The following is a 13899-nucleotide window of genomic DNA, read 5'->3' on the forward strand; positions in this document are numbered from 1 at the left end:
GTGTATACTCAAGAAGAATTAGTTGACAAACTGTTTAATTCACTGCCTGATGAGCAAGACTGGCAGTATTTTGCTTTGATGTTGAAAAACACAGTGGAACCAACTAAACTGACGATTGATATGTTAATCAAAAGATTGGAGAGTCATGAGTTGGAGATCAGAAAATCGAACAAAGTCAATCATTCCTCATATCAGCAGAATGTTGAGCTGTATTATCGAGGAAGTATGATCCCAAAGACTGTGTCCCCGAAGACAGCTTTTTCAGTCGAAAGTTCTAACACATCAAATCAAGAAAGTTCAACCAGTGGTTATCATGGAGGTTCATCGTCAACTGCTCCAAGTCAATCTGTTCCAAAGAATCTGTTTCAATGTAACATTGCTGTGGATCTGAAGAATGCTCAAAATTTTAGTGAAGAATCTGCAAAGCAACAAATGGTGTTTTTAGCATCTGTCCTAGAATCATACAAGAGCCTTGTTGCGGGCAAGATAGGAAACACTAACCTCACCAAGGAGGATTATGACCAGATCGACCTAGAAGAGATGGAGTTGATAGATATCAGGTGGTGTATGGCTAGTGCGGTCAGGAGAGCACAAAGGTTCATGGAGATTACAGGCAGACATTCAATTGGTGGACCTTCCACAAAACTTGGTTTTGATAAATCAAAGGTCACGTGCTTTAAATGTAAACAAAAGGGACATTTTAAACGTGAATGTCGAAACGCATCTGCTGATGATACGGTGAATCCATTCAGAGAGGATTATTACAAAAGAGCAAACTATCATCAAAACAAATCTGAACCGCCCAGAATGAAGCAGCTAGAAGATACCCCCAAAGAAAAATCAAGAGCACTTGCTGTTATTCATGATGACGAGGGTTTCGATTGGAGTGAACTGCTACCAGAAGAAGATGCAGTGGCCTATGCATTTATGACAAAGATTGTTCCTTTCAAAGATACTAGAACAGAAGAAGTGAAATACATCAATAGAAAGATGGTAGCTCAAAACATGAAGAGTAATATTTATCATACATGGAAAGAAGCGAAAAGGGCTAATAGATGGGATGCTGATAGAGAATGTTATCTAGATCCCAAAGGAAACATAGCTGTTGATCCTGATTCTGTCAATGTTGAGACTCTTACTCAGCAAATTGCAGAAGAAGAATAAGCCAGACAGAGTGTGTGGTGGGGAGGAGGAGACGAAAAAGAAATAGAAAAAGAAAAGGAGAAAGAGCCGCAGCCAAATAAAGTTGATGACGAGATTATTGACACGTCGAAAGAATTCACTGCAGAAAACCTGAAGCAAATGGCTGACAAGGTGCTTGCAGCAAAAGAGCTAGAGGTAGTTTCTGGTTCTGGAACTGAGTCTAAAAGCAACGTCAGTCAGAATGATGCAATCAATGAGTCAGGTAAGAAAGCAAAGATTGAGAACGACTGCAAAAATTGCATGAAAAACTGCAAGGTTTATAGTACACTTGCCTAGCTCAGCGGTAAAAAGAACGAAGAACTGACAGGAAGAGTCAGAGATGTTGAAGACCAGACCTTAAACTGTGACAAAATGTTAAAAGCTTCAAATGAACGAATTAAAGAATTAACTGGTAAAATTGAAAATGATAAAAGTGACATAGAAAGAATCAGGAAAGAAAATGAAAAATTGGTTCATGAAAATCGTCAACTTTCAGAAAATTTTGAAAAGCTGAAACGAACGGTAAAAGATTCTGATGAAAGAAATGGTAAAACAAACAAAGAAAATGTGCAACTGTCAGGAATTATTAGTGTTAGGAAACTTTATTTGTAAGTATTGAAGAAAATCTCAATCAACTGGATCTCTGAAGAAGATAACAGTCCTGAAGAACACAGCAAGATGAAGAAAATCAGTTGGGACAACTGAAAAGCAAAGTATCTACTACAAAGAATCTCAAGTTGATAAAGAGTTGATTTGGATTATCAGAGAAGGTCGTTTCTGATGGATCTGATGATAGCTTCTGACAAATTCTGATCATCAAACTTTCTGATGATTTGTTCACCAGAATTTCTGATGAAGTGGCTTATCAGAAATTCTGATGACATACCCACTTGTCTAAAATCACAACTCTATCCTGCCACCCATGACCGAAGCATGACATTATTGGTTTTCATGATTACAAATGTAACTTGAACTATGGATTCAATGAATATGTCAAATTGCTACTTTATGCAGGACTTATTGCATGAATAAACAATTGTTTATTCATGCCCACAACCGTCTATAAATAGAAGGCTCGAGAGGCAGAAGATAATTGAGTTTGAAGCTTAGCATTCACATACATACACTCAAACTCCAACTGCTCTTCTCACCCACAGAAATCAAGATTCATTTGTATTAGATAATAATCTTACAATCACCTTGTTAAACTAATATGTTTCAAAGTGATATAAACTTGATAATTCTGTAGGTCTTGTTTCTTGAAAGTCTGATTTCCATTTCTACACATCTTTTTCACATATACTGAAATCACTTGCCATATTACGTAAAAAGAAGTTGTTAAGGCCATACTGGGTCCAACAATTGGTATTAGAGCAGATTGAATAAATATTTTCAAACTATCAATCGCTCTTCTTCTTTTTTCTAAATATGGCCAGCTTTCAAACCTGGAATAATGCTTTTAACATTGGTTCTATGTCCAAACCTTCGACTCTGGTCAGAGAGGAATACCCCCAATGGAAAATCAGGATGGTCAATTTCCTTAATGGTCATGACCGAGCTCTGTTTAGATCCATTGAAAGGGGTCCACATATACCAATGACTGAAATACTAGCAATTCCAGCAACTGACCAAACACCAAAAATCCCTGCCTCCCGTGCTCTCAAAAGTGAAATAAACTGGAGCGCGGAAGACAAGGATCTGGTGGTTGGGGATGAAAGAGCAAAATCACTCTTAATAATGGCCATCCCTAATGACATATTTTCACAAGTTGATGCTTGTGCATCAGCCAAGGAAATATGGGATCAGTTGGAAAATCTTTGTGAATGAGGAGAAAGGATGAAGAGAAACAAGAGAACAAACAATGTCTCATCCTATTAAAGGTTTAAAAGTTTACCTAATGAAAAGTTAAATGACACATATCAAAGGTTCACAAAACTTTTAAACGAGCTAAAGAAATTTGGAATAACTAAGTCAAATGATGAAAGAAACATAAAATTTCTTGATGCTTTGCCTAGAGAATGGAGAAGTCTTACAATGACTTTGTCCTCAACCTTAGAACTAGGAAACATGAGTCTTCATGACTTATATAGCATCTTGATCCCCAGAGAGGAAGAAATATTTGAAGAAACCATTCAAAGAGGGGGATCTTTAGCTCTTATCTCTAACTCACAAAGACAAACAACTTCCAATGATCCACAACCATCAAGCAGCCAGGCCTTTGAAACTTCTGATTCATCATCAGATTTTTTAGCCTTTGCTGATGCAATAGCATTGCTCACCAAAACATTTGAGCAAAGGTTGAGGGGAGGAGGCCAGAGGTACCAGAGGAATGATAGAAGGAGGATGGATGATAGATCTAAAGAAGATGTTAGATCTAACGATAAAGGAAAGGCTGAGGTGGTGTGTTACAAGTGCAAGCAAAAAGGTCATTATGCATCTGAGTGTAAGACCAAGAAGCTGAAAGATGTTGCTTACTATGAAAAGAAGCTTGAGGAAGCTAAGAAGCAACAACAGCAAGTCAGCTTAATTGCTGGAACTGATACATGGCTATCTGATGATTCTTCTGATGAAGAAGAAGAAGAAATGGCCAACTTCTGTCTAATGGCACTTTCTGATGACATAGGGGAGACTTCAGGACAACAGGTAAGTTTAGACAATCTTGATCTTAAACACAAGCTAAATGAGCTCATGTCAGATTTTTTAAACTTGTGTTTTAAACACCAATCAGATGGTAAAAAATCTGATGAGTTGCATAGGACCTTGAATAAAATCATTCTTGAAAACCAATTACTGATAGAACAAAGTTTAGATCAAAGAGCTAAAATTGAGTTCTATGAAAATGAAAGAAGAGATCTTTACAAGAAAATCAATGATAAAGAAATTAATGTAAGAGGTTTTCAAGAAGCAAAAGAATTCATAAATTTCATAGAGTCCACTCCAAAGAACAAAGGAGAAGGGTTGGGTTATGTAAGAACAAACAATAACAAACCTACTGTCTTTGTAAAAGCTACTCAACAGATTTCTGATAAAAACTTATCAGAATCTGATTCTGAAACTTGCAAATCAACATGTTCTGAATACTCCTTTGACAAGCCAGAATTTGAACCAAAAAGAAGTGAATGTAGTCAAGAGTTTATAAAAACTCCAGAAGTAGTTCACTCATCTTTTCAAAACTATCCCTTGATTCCATCACAAGAAGGAAAATCAGAAATTTCTGATGATTCCTGTATGTGTGTTGAAATACTGAAGCTTGTTCAACACCATCTCCAAAAGAAAAACAAAAATTCTGTTAATGGCTCAGCATTCAACAGAAATTATGATGAAAGGTCATCTAGAAGAAATAATAGAACCAGAATCTCATCAGAAAGTGTACCTAAGCACGCCTGGGTACCTAAAACCCTCTAATCATTTCATTTCAGGACCATCGTGTGCAACAGATCTGGTACTGCGACTTAGGAAGCTCCAAGCACATGACTGGAGATAGGAGCTTACTCAGCAACTTTGTCTCAAAGCTGGGTAAAATGGTGAACTTTGGAAACGGAGTGAAAGGAAGGATAATGGGATACGGATGTATCAGGTATGGATGTTTGACCATTGAAAGAGTAGCTTATGTTGAAGGCTTAAAATATAATTTGCTAAGTTGTGGTCAATTCTGTGACAAAGGTTTTTAGGTAACATTTTTACCAGAAAAATGCTTGCTAATAGGAATGGATGACAATAAAATATATTTGAGTGGGAAAAGGATAAGACAATCAATTTAATATTTTGACATCAAAGAAGAAAATGAACATCCTAAACTATGTTTATTTTCAAAAATTAACAAAGGAAGTAGTTGGTTGTGGCATAAAAGATTTGCTCACTTAAATTTCAAAAACCTAAACAAATTAGCAAGTAAAGGTCTGGTAAAAGGGTTACCTTTCATATCCTCTAAAAAGGATAAAATTTGTGATGCTTGTGAGATGGGAAAATCAAAGAGAAGCTCTCACAAATCAATTTCTGAATCTTCCATTACACAAAATTTGGAACTCTTACACATGGATTTGTGTGGACCCATTGGTACAGAAAGTTTTTCTGGAAAGAAATATATACTGGTAATAGTTGATGATTATTCCAGATATACATGGGTTGAATTTTTGAGAAAGAAAAGGGAAACACCTGATTTGATCATTAATTTTATAAAGAAAATTGAAAATCTGTTAAAACTAACAGTAAGAAGGATCAGATCAGACAATGGGACGGAATTCAAAAATTCAAAAATTGAAAGTTTTCTTGTAAACAAAGGAATCTCTCATGACTTTTCTGCTCCCAGAACCCCTCAACAAAATGGGGTTGTTGAAAGAAAAAATAGAACCTTAGTAGAAGCTGCCAGAACGATGCTTGCATATGCCAAAATGCCCTCTCACTTTTGGGCAGAAGCAATTGCAAATGCATGTTTTACTCAAAACAGGACTCTCATCAACAAAAGGCTAAACAAAACACCCTACAACATTATAAATAACAGAATTCCAAGTGTAAAATTTTTACACACATTTGGTTGTAGATGTTTTGTTTTCAATGATTTTGAAAGCCTTGAAAAATTTGACAGAAAAGCAGAAAAAGGTATTTTTCTTGGATATTCTTTGTCCTCAAAAGCTTATAGAATTTTTATTCTTAATACAAGGACAATCAGAGAAAGTTTATATGTCTCATTTGATGACTCATCAGAGACTGAAGTTTTTGATGAATACATGAAAGAAATAAACTTTTCTGACAAACAAGAAAATTATGAGCATCTCTTTGAAATGATATCAGAAGATTTTTTAGAACATGATAAAGCTTGTACATTTAAATCATCAGAAATATCATCCACTAACCCTGAAGAACAAGAAAATAGCACAACAGAAAATCAAAATTCTGGTGCTTTACATGAAACAGAGATAACTGAACAGGTTAAAACTTCAAATCCATCAGAACCAACAATTGTTCAAAACAGGTTAAGATGGATCAAAGGGCATGTTCATTCTGATATCATTGGCAATCCAGCTGATGGTGTGAGAACAAGATCTGCAACTGCACATGAATGTGCATATGCTGGGTTCTTAAGCACAATAGAACCCAAATGTCACACCCCCAAAATCCACCTGCGGGGTATCACCGCTTAGGAGCGTGACTGACCAGGATCAAGCCATCAATCATATTGAACATAGCATAATATAAATAAGATAGTTCGTAAAACCCAATTCAATACAATTGATGTTCTAAACCAAACATAGTATCAATAGCGGAAGCGTAATAATGAAAATCCAAAGTATGTAAGTGTAAACCCAAAGTAATGTTAAGTTTGATTGTTTAAACGTTTTAACATGGCATCCACGATCCATGCTCCACAACGACCTTCTCCTCCTAGTGCAAGCTCCATAAGTACCTAAGGTCCTGCAAGGCATGCAGCAGAGAGTCAACAACTAGTTGAGCGAGTTCACAGTTAATAGTTCAGTAATAGTATAGTGTGAGTAGTAGTATGTTTGTTCGTTATGTCATGTATCGTATTAGTTTCCATCGCGGCCTCCCAGGCAGGTATGCGAAGATTAGGGGATGTTTTTCCCAAGTGTTCTAGACTAGGTTTATGTGTATCGCGGCCTCCCAGGCAGGTGTGCGAAGATTAGTAAAATTTAGTTCGCGGCCTTCCTAAGGCAGGTGCGCGAAGTCCGTCATAATATCGCGGCCAACCCTTGGCAGGTGTGCGAAGATCAGTTCAATAAGTGTTACTAGTCTAGCCATATCTTATCGTTGGATTCTATCATCTGAGTATATGCAATAAGTCATTCAATCCCATTCCCACCCGGGAAACCCATGCCTTGGCTGTGTGAACTCACCTTGGTTTGCTCGGTATGCTAAACTATGCTCACAAGAAATCAATCAAGTCCTATATCAGGCACTTATTCTCAATCAGTTCAAGTTCATAAAGTTTCGTATGCAGTTTATGATACAAAGTGTGCTTGGCAGTCAACACATGTATCAGGTAGGCAGTAAGTCAATATCATGCAGTTCATACAATCTAATGTAGTTAACTAACAACACACTTTAACAGGGTTAGCAAGTTTAACATATACCAACTAGGTTACACTGTTGACAAAGTTAGCATCTAACAGAACTAGTAACTAACTGCATTACTCGCTCAACTTAACTGAGTTACATAGTTTAACAGAGTTAACATGCTTAACAACTAACAGTGTTAATAACTAAGAGAGTTATATAACTAACAGTACTAGTGTGAGAAACATTGAACGAAATCACATGCATGGCGAAATCAACCAACTGGCGAAAACCCTTAACTGGCGAAATCCCCATTTGACGAAAACACTAGTTGGACGAAGACACTTGGGCCAAATCACTTTTGGGCCGAAAACCATTTGGGCCGAAACGAGATTATTGGACGAAAACCCTTTGGTTTTCGTCGTATCAAAGATGTGACGAAAACACAAGTGTTTTCGTCTGAACCTTGTGTTTTCGTGGTTTAGTGATGTGCGTGAAGTGTGTTATATTTTTGATGTATATTTAAGCCCTTTTTACACTTTTAGCCAAGTTTTAAATTTATAAAACACGATATTCACTAACACTAAACACACATATGGGCAAGTGCACCCATCGTGGACGTAGTATAGTGTTGGTAAGATACCGAGGTCGTCCAAGGACACAAGAGCTTTTAATACCGGTTTATCCTCAACGTCTAATCAAATCAAAAAGGTTAGAAAAATGTTTTAAACTAAGAAAAATAAAAACTAACTAAATGCTGAAAAATAAAAATAAAATAAAAACAGATAGACAAGATGAATCACTTGGATCCGACACGTGTATTAGTATAACCTTTGATTATTTTCGCACTTTTGCACTTGTTTAAGAGATTATCTTAGTTATTGTAGTAGGCCCCTCTTTTGAAGGCGACGTTACCCTCAACCCAGTAGTTTGAGTCAGCAAGGATACAATCCTAAAGGGTCGGATTATTGAAAGATAATGAATTAAGTTATTAATGCAAATTATGGTAGGCCCCGCTTTTGGCGGTGACGTTACCCTCGGCTAAGTAGTCTGAGTCAGCAGGGATACAGTCCTAAATAGCCGGGTTATAGTATTAATAGTAGTTAACTTATGAGGGGGTCAAAGAGTTTGGATCCCCGCCATCCAATACCTATGGGCATTGAAGGAGATCCTACTAAATTTGACCCAGGTCCCAAGCAGGACCTCTAAACGCTGAACAAGGGCAAGACCCTTACCAAACCGTTCCCTTAACCCCCGACCAGGTAGCCAACATACCTCCATATAGACCGTGGAGATATGAATGGTGAAAATCTTTTATTTTATATAGACAGTAAAATAATGCCAAGACACCACGGACAAACGATAAGGAAAGATCACCTTCAACATAAGTAACTAGTTATTAAAGTCATTAATACAAAACCAAATAAAAAGTGCAAAAGATTAAAAATAAAAAGTATTATACTAAACACTTGTCTTCACCAAGTGATGTAAGAGACTTAGGCAAACATGGCCTTGATTGTCAAGAACTCTTACGATCAATCTTGGATCCCGAGACGACTCACACACTCTACGATAGACAATGGATGATGGTGGTGGATGATGGTGTTATGGTGGTGGTGGGTGGTGGATGAGGTGTGAGAGAGGTGGTGTGCCAAGGGATGAGAGAGAATGAAGCCAAGCTCCTCTATTTATAGGCTGAACAGAAGGCTGGACACGACCCCGTGCCCGCTGGACACGGCCCCGTGCCCGCCTGACACTCTCTCTCCTCATTAATTGTAATTGCGAATTACAATTAATGCGCCTGCTGTACTTTCACCACGCCCCCGTGCTCGCTGGACACGGCCCCGTGGTGGGCAATGGAAGCTTCTACTGGTTTGTCTTTTCTGCTGCTTCCTGGGCACGCCCCCGTGTTCGCTGGACACGGGGCGTGTTCAGACTCTGTTTCTTCTCTTTTGCCTTGGGAGATGCCGTTGAGGGTCCGGGCAGTCCACTTTTGTTCCTTTTCTTGTATTTATGGTAGAATTAGCTGTCTTTTTGCTTCTTTTGTGATTTTGAGCTCATTTCATCCCGAAAATACAAAAGGAAGACAAAAACACTCTTTTTCCAACATTAGTACTTAAAAAGGGTTAGTTTTATGCCTTAATTGATGTGATTTATATGTTGCATTTTACACACATCAAATACCCCCACACTTGAACTTTTGCTTGTCCTCAAGCAAAACTCTTTAATATGTGGCTTACACTCCCAAATGGAATAGGTAGAAGAGAAGTTTTTTAGCTTGTCCTAGAGTGTCGGGAATCCAAGGTTTTTATAGGCTTTATTTTTATTTATTTACAATCCTATTCGTTATGATTTATTTTGAACTTTTCATAAGATAAATTACTTATTTGGGCATAGCATGCCTTATTAAAATTCCATTTATATACAAGTTCACATACCTCACGGGAGATCACTCAACACTCGGCCGAAGGTGTATATTTTAGTGAATCACTCGAGAGCGGCACGGAACTTACGTCTTTCCATAGGCTTGCCAAGCAATCAATCCTCCTCCTTTTTAACTTTTTACCTTTGTAAATATCAAGAGGACTTTTTGGGTGAAGGCTTGGGTTTAAAGGTGGGTGGTTGGTTAGTGGTTAGTAAAAAGGGCGAAAATCGTAACAAGCGTCGGTTTTCGTGAAGTACCTTATTTTTAGTGACTTTTTATTTTTGAAGTATTTCTCCAAACAAGCTTTTTATAGCTTTTGTTTGTTTTTGACTTCATCATCATATTTATTTATTTATTTATTTATTTATTTATTTTTCCGTCACATAAAAAGGCGATTTTTACGAAAAAGCGAACTTGTTACTAAAAAAAATAAATAAATAAAAAGGTTTTTGGTGGGTAAAAAGGGTTTTGGGGTAATGAAATGAAAGGTTTAGGCTCAAAGGGGCTATCTAGGGGGATTTTGGGTAGGTAAAAAAAATGAAAAATAATGGTTTTGAAAAAAAAAATGGTTAGTCCTAATGCCTCCATCATTTACTTACTTGGGTTTAAGTTGGTAGGGACCGGGAATGTATCGTCGTGGCAAGTTCTAGATTTGTAAGGACCGAGCGGCTATTCACACAAGAAACGAAAAATGAGCATTTAATCTAAATATGTGTATTTTTATGCTCAATAAAGGCTCAAAACTTACTTTTGTGGGAATGGGTTTTTAATGTGACCAAGCATATATAATCGAATTTTAAACTAGACTTGTTATGGCGTTTCATAATTTTCTTATGTTGGTTCTTTTTTTATCACGACGCTATCGGTTGTAAACTTGTAAAAATATAACCTTTTTAGAACTTGTTATTCCCAACTTAAACTAAGACAAGTAAATAAAAAAAAAATTGAAAAAGTTTTTGAAAAAATTTGGGGTGTTTAGCGGTTCCAATAAAGTTTTGTGTAAGGCTTGTGTTTAGGATTTTGCAAAATTTCAAGGTTTTAGCATCCCCCCCACACTTAAATTACACATTGTCCTCAATGTGTCCAAAAATAAAGTTTTTGGTTGATTAGAATGTATAAAAGTGTGTTTAAAAAGCAAAGATTTATGTTACTGGCAGTCTGGACACGGCCCCGTGTTCAGCGGACACGGCCCCGTGGTGAACTGCCAGTAACGAAAACTTACAGAAGGTGAACACGGGGGCGTGTCGGCTGAACACGGCCACGTGTCGGGCAAAAAAAATTGCAGGTCAGTAGCCAAACAGCAGATCTGGGAGATGGACACGGGGGCGTGTCGGCTGGACACGTCCCCGTGTGGACAGTCTGTTAGCCCGAAAAAGAGGTTTTTCTCCCGGTTTCTCCATAGTGCTAGTGTTTAGCACTCTAACCCTTGCTTTGCACCTGTTTAATCATTCAATACCAACCAACCAAGCACAAACCATCCTAATTTACCATTGTCAAGCATTATCCAAACATAAAGTAAAAACAAAATAAAGATAAAAAGTAGTTAGGGAAAGTAAATTGTTCGACAAATGGCACGCAGGCCATGAATTGTTTGATAGATAAGAAGGGCATTCAAACCTGTGGGCTCATCACCAGCCAGCCCCTTGTTCCTCCAAGCCTCCTACTCCATGTCTTCATCACTACCATCACCTCCACCCCCTTGCCTCGCCATGTACTCCCGGATGCTACCGATATCATCTTGTATATCGTTAATGTTGCGTTCGATAGTCCAACCCGGTGGTGTGTGTTGTTGGCGAGGTTGTAGGTGTTCCTTGAGCACATGAGGTTTTCCTGCAAAAGATCATGTAAACTTTGAAAGTTAGGAAAACCACCTCCTTGAGAGGAGGATTGGCCCGCATCGCCTTGGGGTGGATACTGAAAATGGGGATGTGGTGCATGAAGAACTAGAGCCTCCTGCGGGTTCCATGCATAGCCTTGCGTCCTCTGAAAGCTCACCGTCCCGTCCTCCGCTTCATAAAGCAAGTTCATGGATCGGCAAATGTGATAATCGACCCGTCCCGACCATGGACTCCTTTCGAAGGACCTTGGAATATTCGTGAAGTGCTTGAAGAGACGGTACACCCATCCTCCGAAGAAGATTGGTGTAGGAGCAGAAGCAAGGCGGTTCAAGTGCATGTTTCGCAGTAGGAGGTAAGGAACATCGAGAGGCTTCTGGTTGTGGATGCAGTGAAGGACAACCAAATCTTTCAACCCAACAACGCCACTACTGTTGTGGCATTGGTTCAGCGAGTACGATAGGAGCCTGTGGATGTATCGGTATAGCGGGTCCCTCAGTTTGGTACTTTTGGTGCTGCTTGGGTTGTAGATTCCTTCACCTATTTGAGTCCATGCGGCTTGGCGTTCAGTTGCATCCAAGTCTCGTAACCCCCCTGTATTCTCTTCATTCCCCGCTTCCTCTTCACTATACAGCCCAATGATGGCTCCAAACTGTGCCATGGAGGTTCTAAACGTGGTCCCTCCACATCGAAATTCGACCGCGTCATGATCAAATGGTTCGCGCCTCGAGTTGAAAATGAAGGTGCTATAGAACTCCATTGTGCATTGATGTACCGACCGTAGTCGGGTGGTCAACGCGACATGCAGTGGACCCCTCACAATGTTGTTGAAGCGGTCAAGTTGGTTCACCATGGTTAGCAAATCTGTACACGCCCGCCTTGGGTACTCTTCCGGTCGTGTTTGTAGAACCTCGTACCGTGCCCTAGCATCCAGTTCATTTGCGCCAAACCTGTAACATGTCGGGTATGAGTTTATTCATTAACCGTTTGAAGTGAGATCTCCTCTTCCTCATCCTCAATGGATCCTCTGTAGAGTTTCAGCCATTGGCCATTGACTTTAAATGGTGTCCCATTTCGAGTTTTAATTTCTACTGCACCGTGTGGAAAAACATGGGTGACGGAAAAAGGTCCTGACCACCTAGATTTTAACTTACCAGGAAATAATCGAAGTCGTGAATTAAACAATAGAACTTGGTCTCCATCCCGAAATTCATTAGATTTAATATATTTATCATGCAAATTTTTCATTCTTTCCTTATAAATTTCGGAGTTAGAATATGCATAATTCCTAAGTTCGTCTAATTCGTTTATTTGACAAAATCGATTTTTACCGGCATTTTCAAAATCTAAGTTTACGTTTTTTATTGCCCAGTAGGCTTTGTGAGCTATTTCTACTGGCAAGTGACAACTTTTTCCATAGACGAGTTTATATGGAGTTGTGCCTATAGTGGTTTTATAAGCAGTTCGAAAAGCCCATAAAGCGTCGTCTAATTTGTCGGCCCATTCTTTTTTATTTATTCCTACGGTTTTTTCAAGTATTCGTTTTAAACCTCGATTAGTCACTTCGGCTTGCCCATTTGTTTGAGGATGATATGCTGTTGAGACCCGGTGATAGACCCCATACCTTGTTAATATTTTTTCGAGTTGATGATTGCAAAAATGGGTACCTCTATCACTTATCAAAGCTTTTGGTGTCCCGAAACGAGAGAACAGCTTTTTCAGAAATTTTACCACTACTCTTCCATCATTTGTTGGAAGAGCCTCGGCCTCTGCCCATTTAGACAAGTAATCGACTGCCACAAGTATATATTTGTTTCCCTTTGAAGGTGGGAAAGGTCCCATGAAATCGAGTCCCCACACATCAAAGATTTCACAGACGAGAATGCCATTTTGAGGCATTTCGTTTTTGGAAGAAATATTACCTGATCTTTGGCATGCATCACATGTCTTTACAAGGTTTTGTGCATCCTTGTAAATGGTCGGCCAGTAAAATCCTGAATCAAATACCTTTCGTGCGGTACTTGCGGCACCATGATGTCCTCCGTATGGACCTTCATGACAATGATGGAGAATTCTTCGTGCTTCATTACCATAGACACACCTTCGGATGAGCTGGTCGGCACACATTTTGAAAAGATAGGGGTCTTCCCAAAAGTAATGCTTTACATCAGCAAAGAATTTCTTTCTTTGATGATGTGGCCATCCTTTGGTGACTACACCGCTAGCTAAGAAATTAGCGTAGTCGGCATACCATGGTTCTTGTCTACTCTCCATCATTTCCAAGGATTCCGTGGGAAATTTCTCGTTGATTTGCTCGTCCCTGGTTGTCTCCAAAGCTGGGTCTTCTAAGCGTGAGAGATGATCTGCAGCAGTGTTTTCTGCTCCTCTTTTGTCCTTGATTTCAATGTCGAATTCTTGGAGGAGTAGAACCCATCTTATCAAACG

The sequence above is a fragment of the Helianthus annuus genome, chromosome 13 (genome assembly GCF_002127325.2).
Source record: "Helianthus annuus cultivar XRQ/B chromosome 13, HanXRQr2.0-SUNRISE, whole genome shotgun sequence".
NCBI classification, from domain to species: domain Eukaryota; kingdom Viridiplantae; phylum Streptophyta; class Magnoliopsida; order Asterales; family Asteraceae; genus Helianthus; species Helianthus annuus.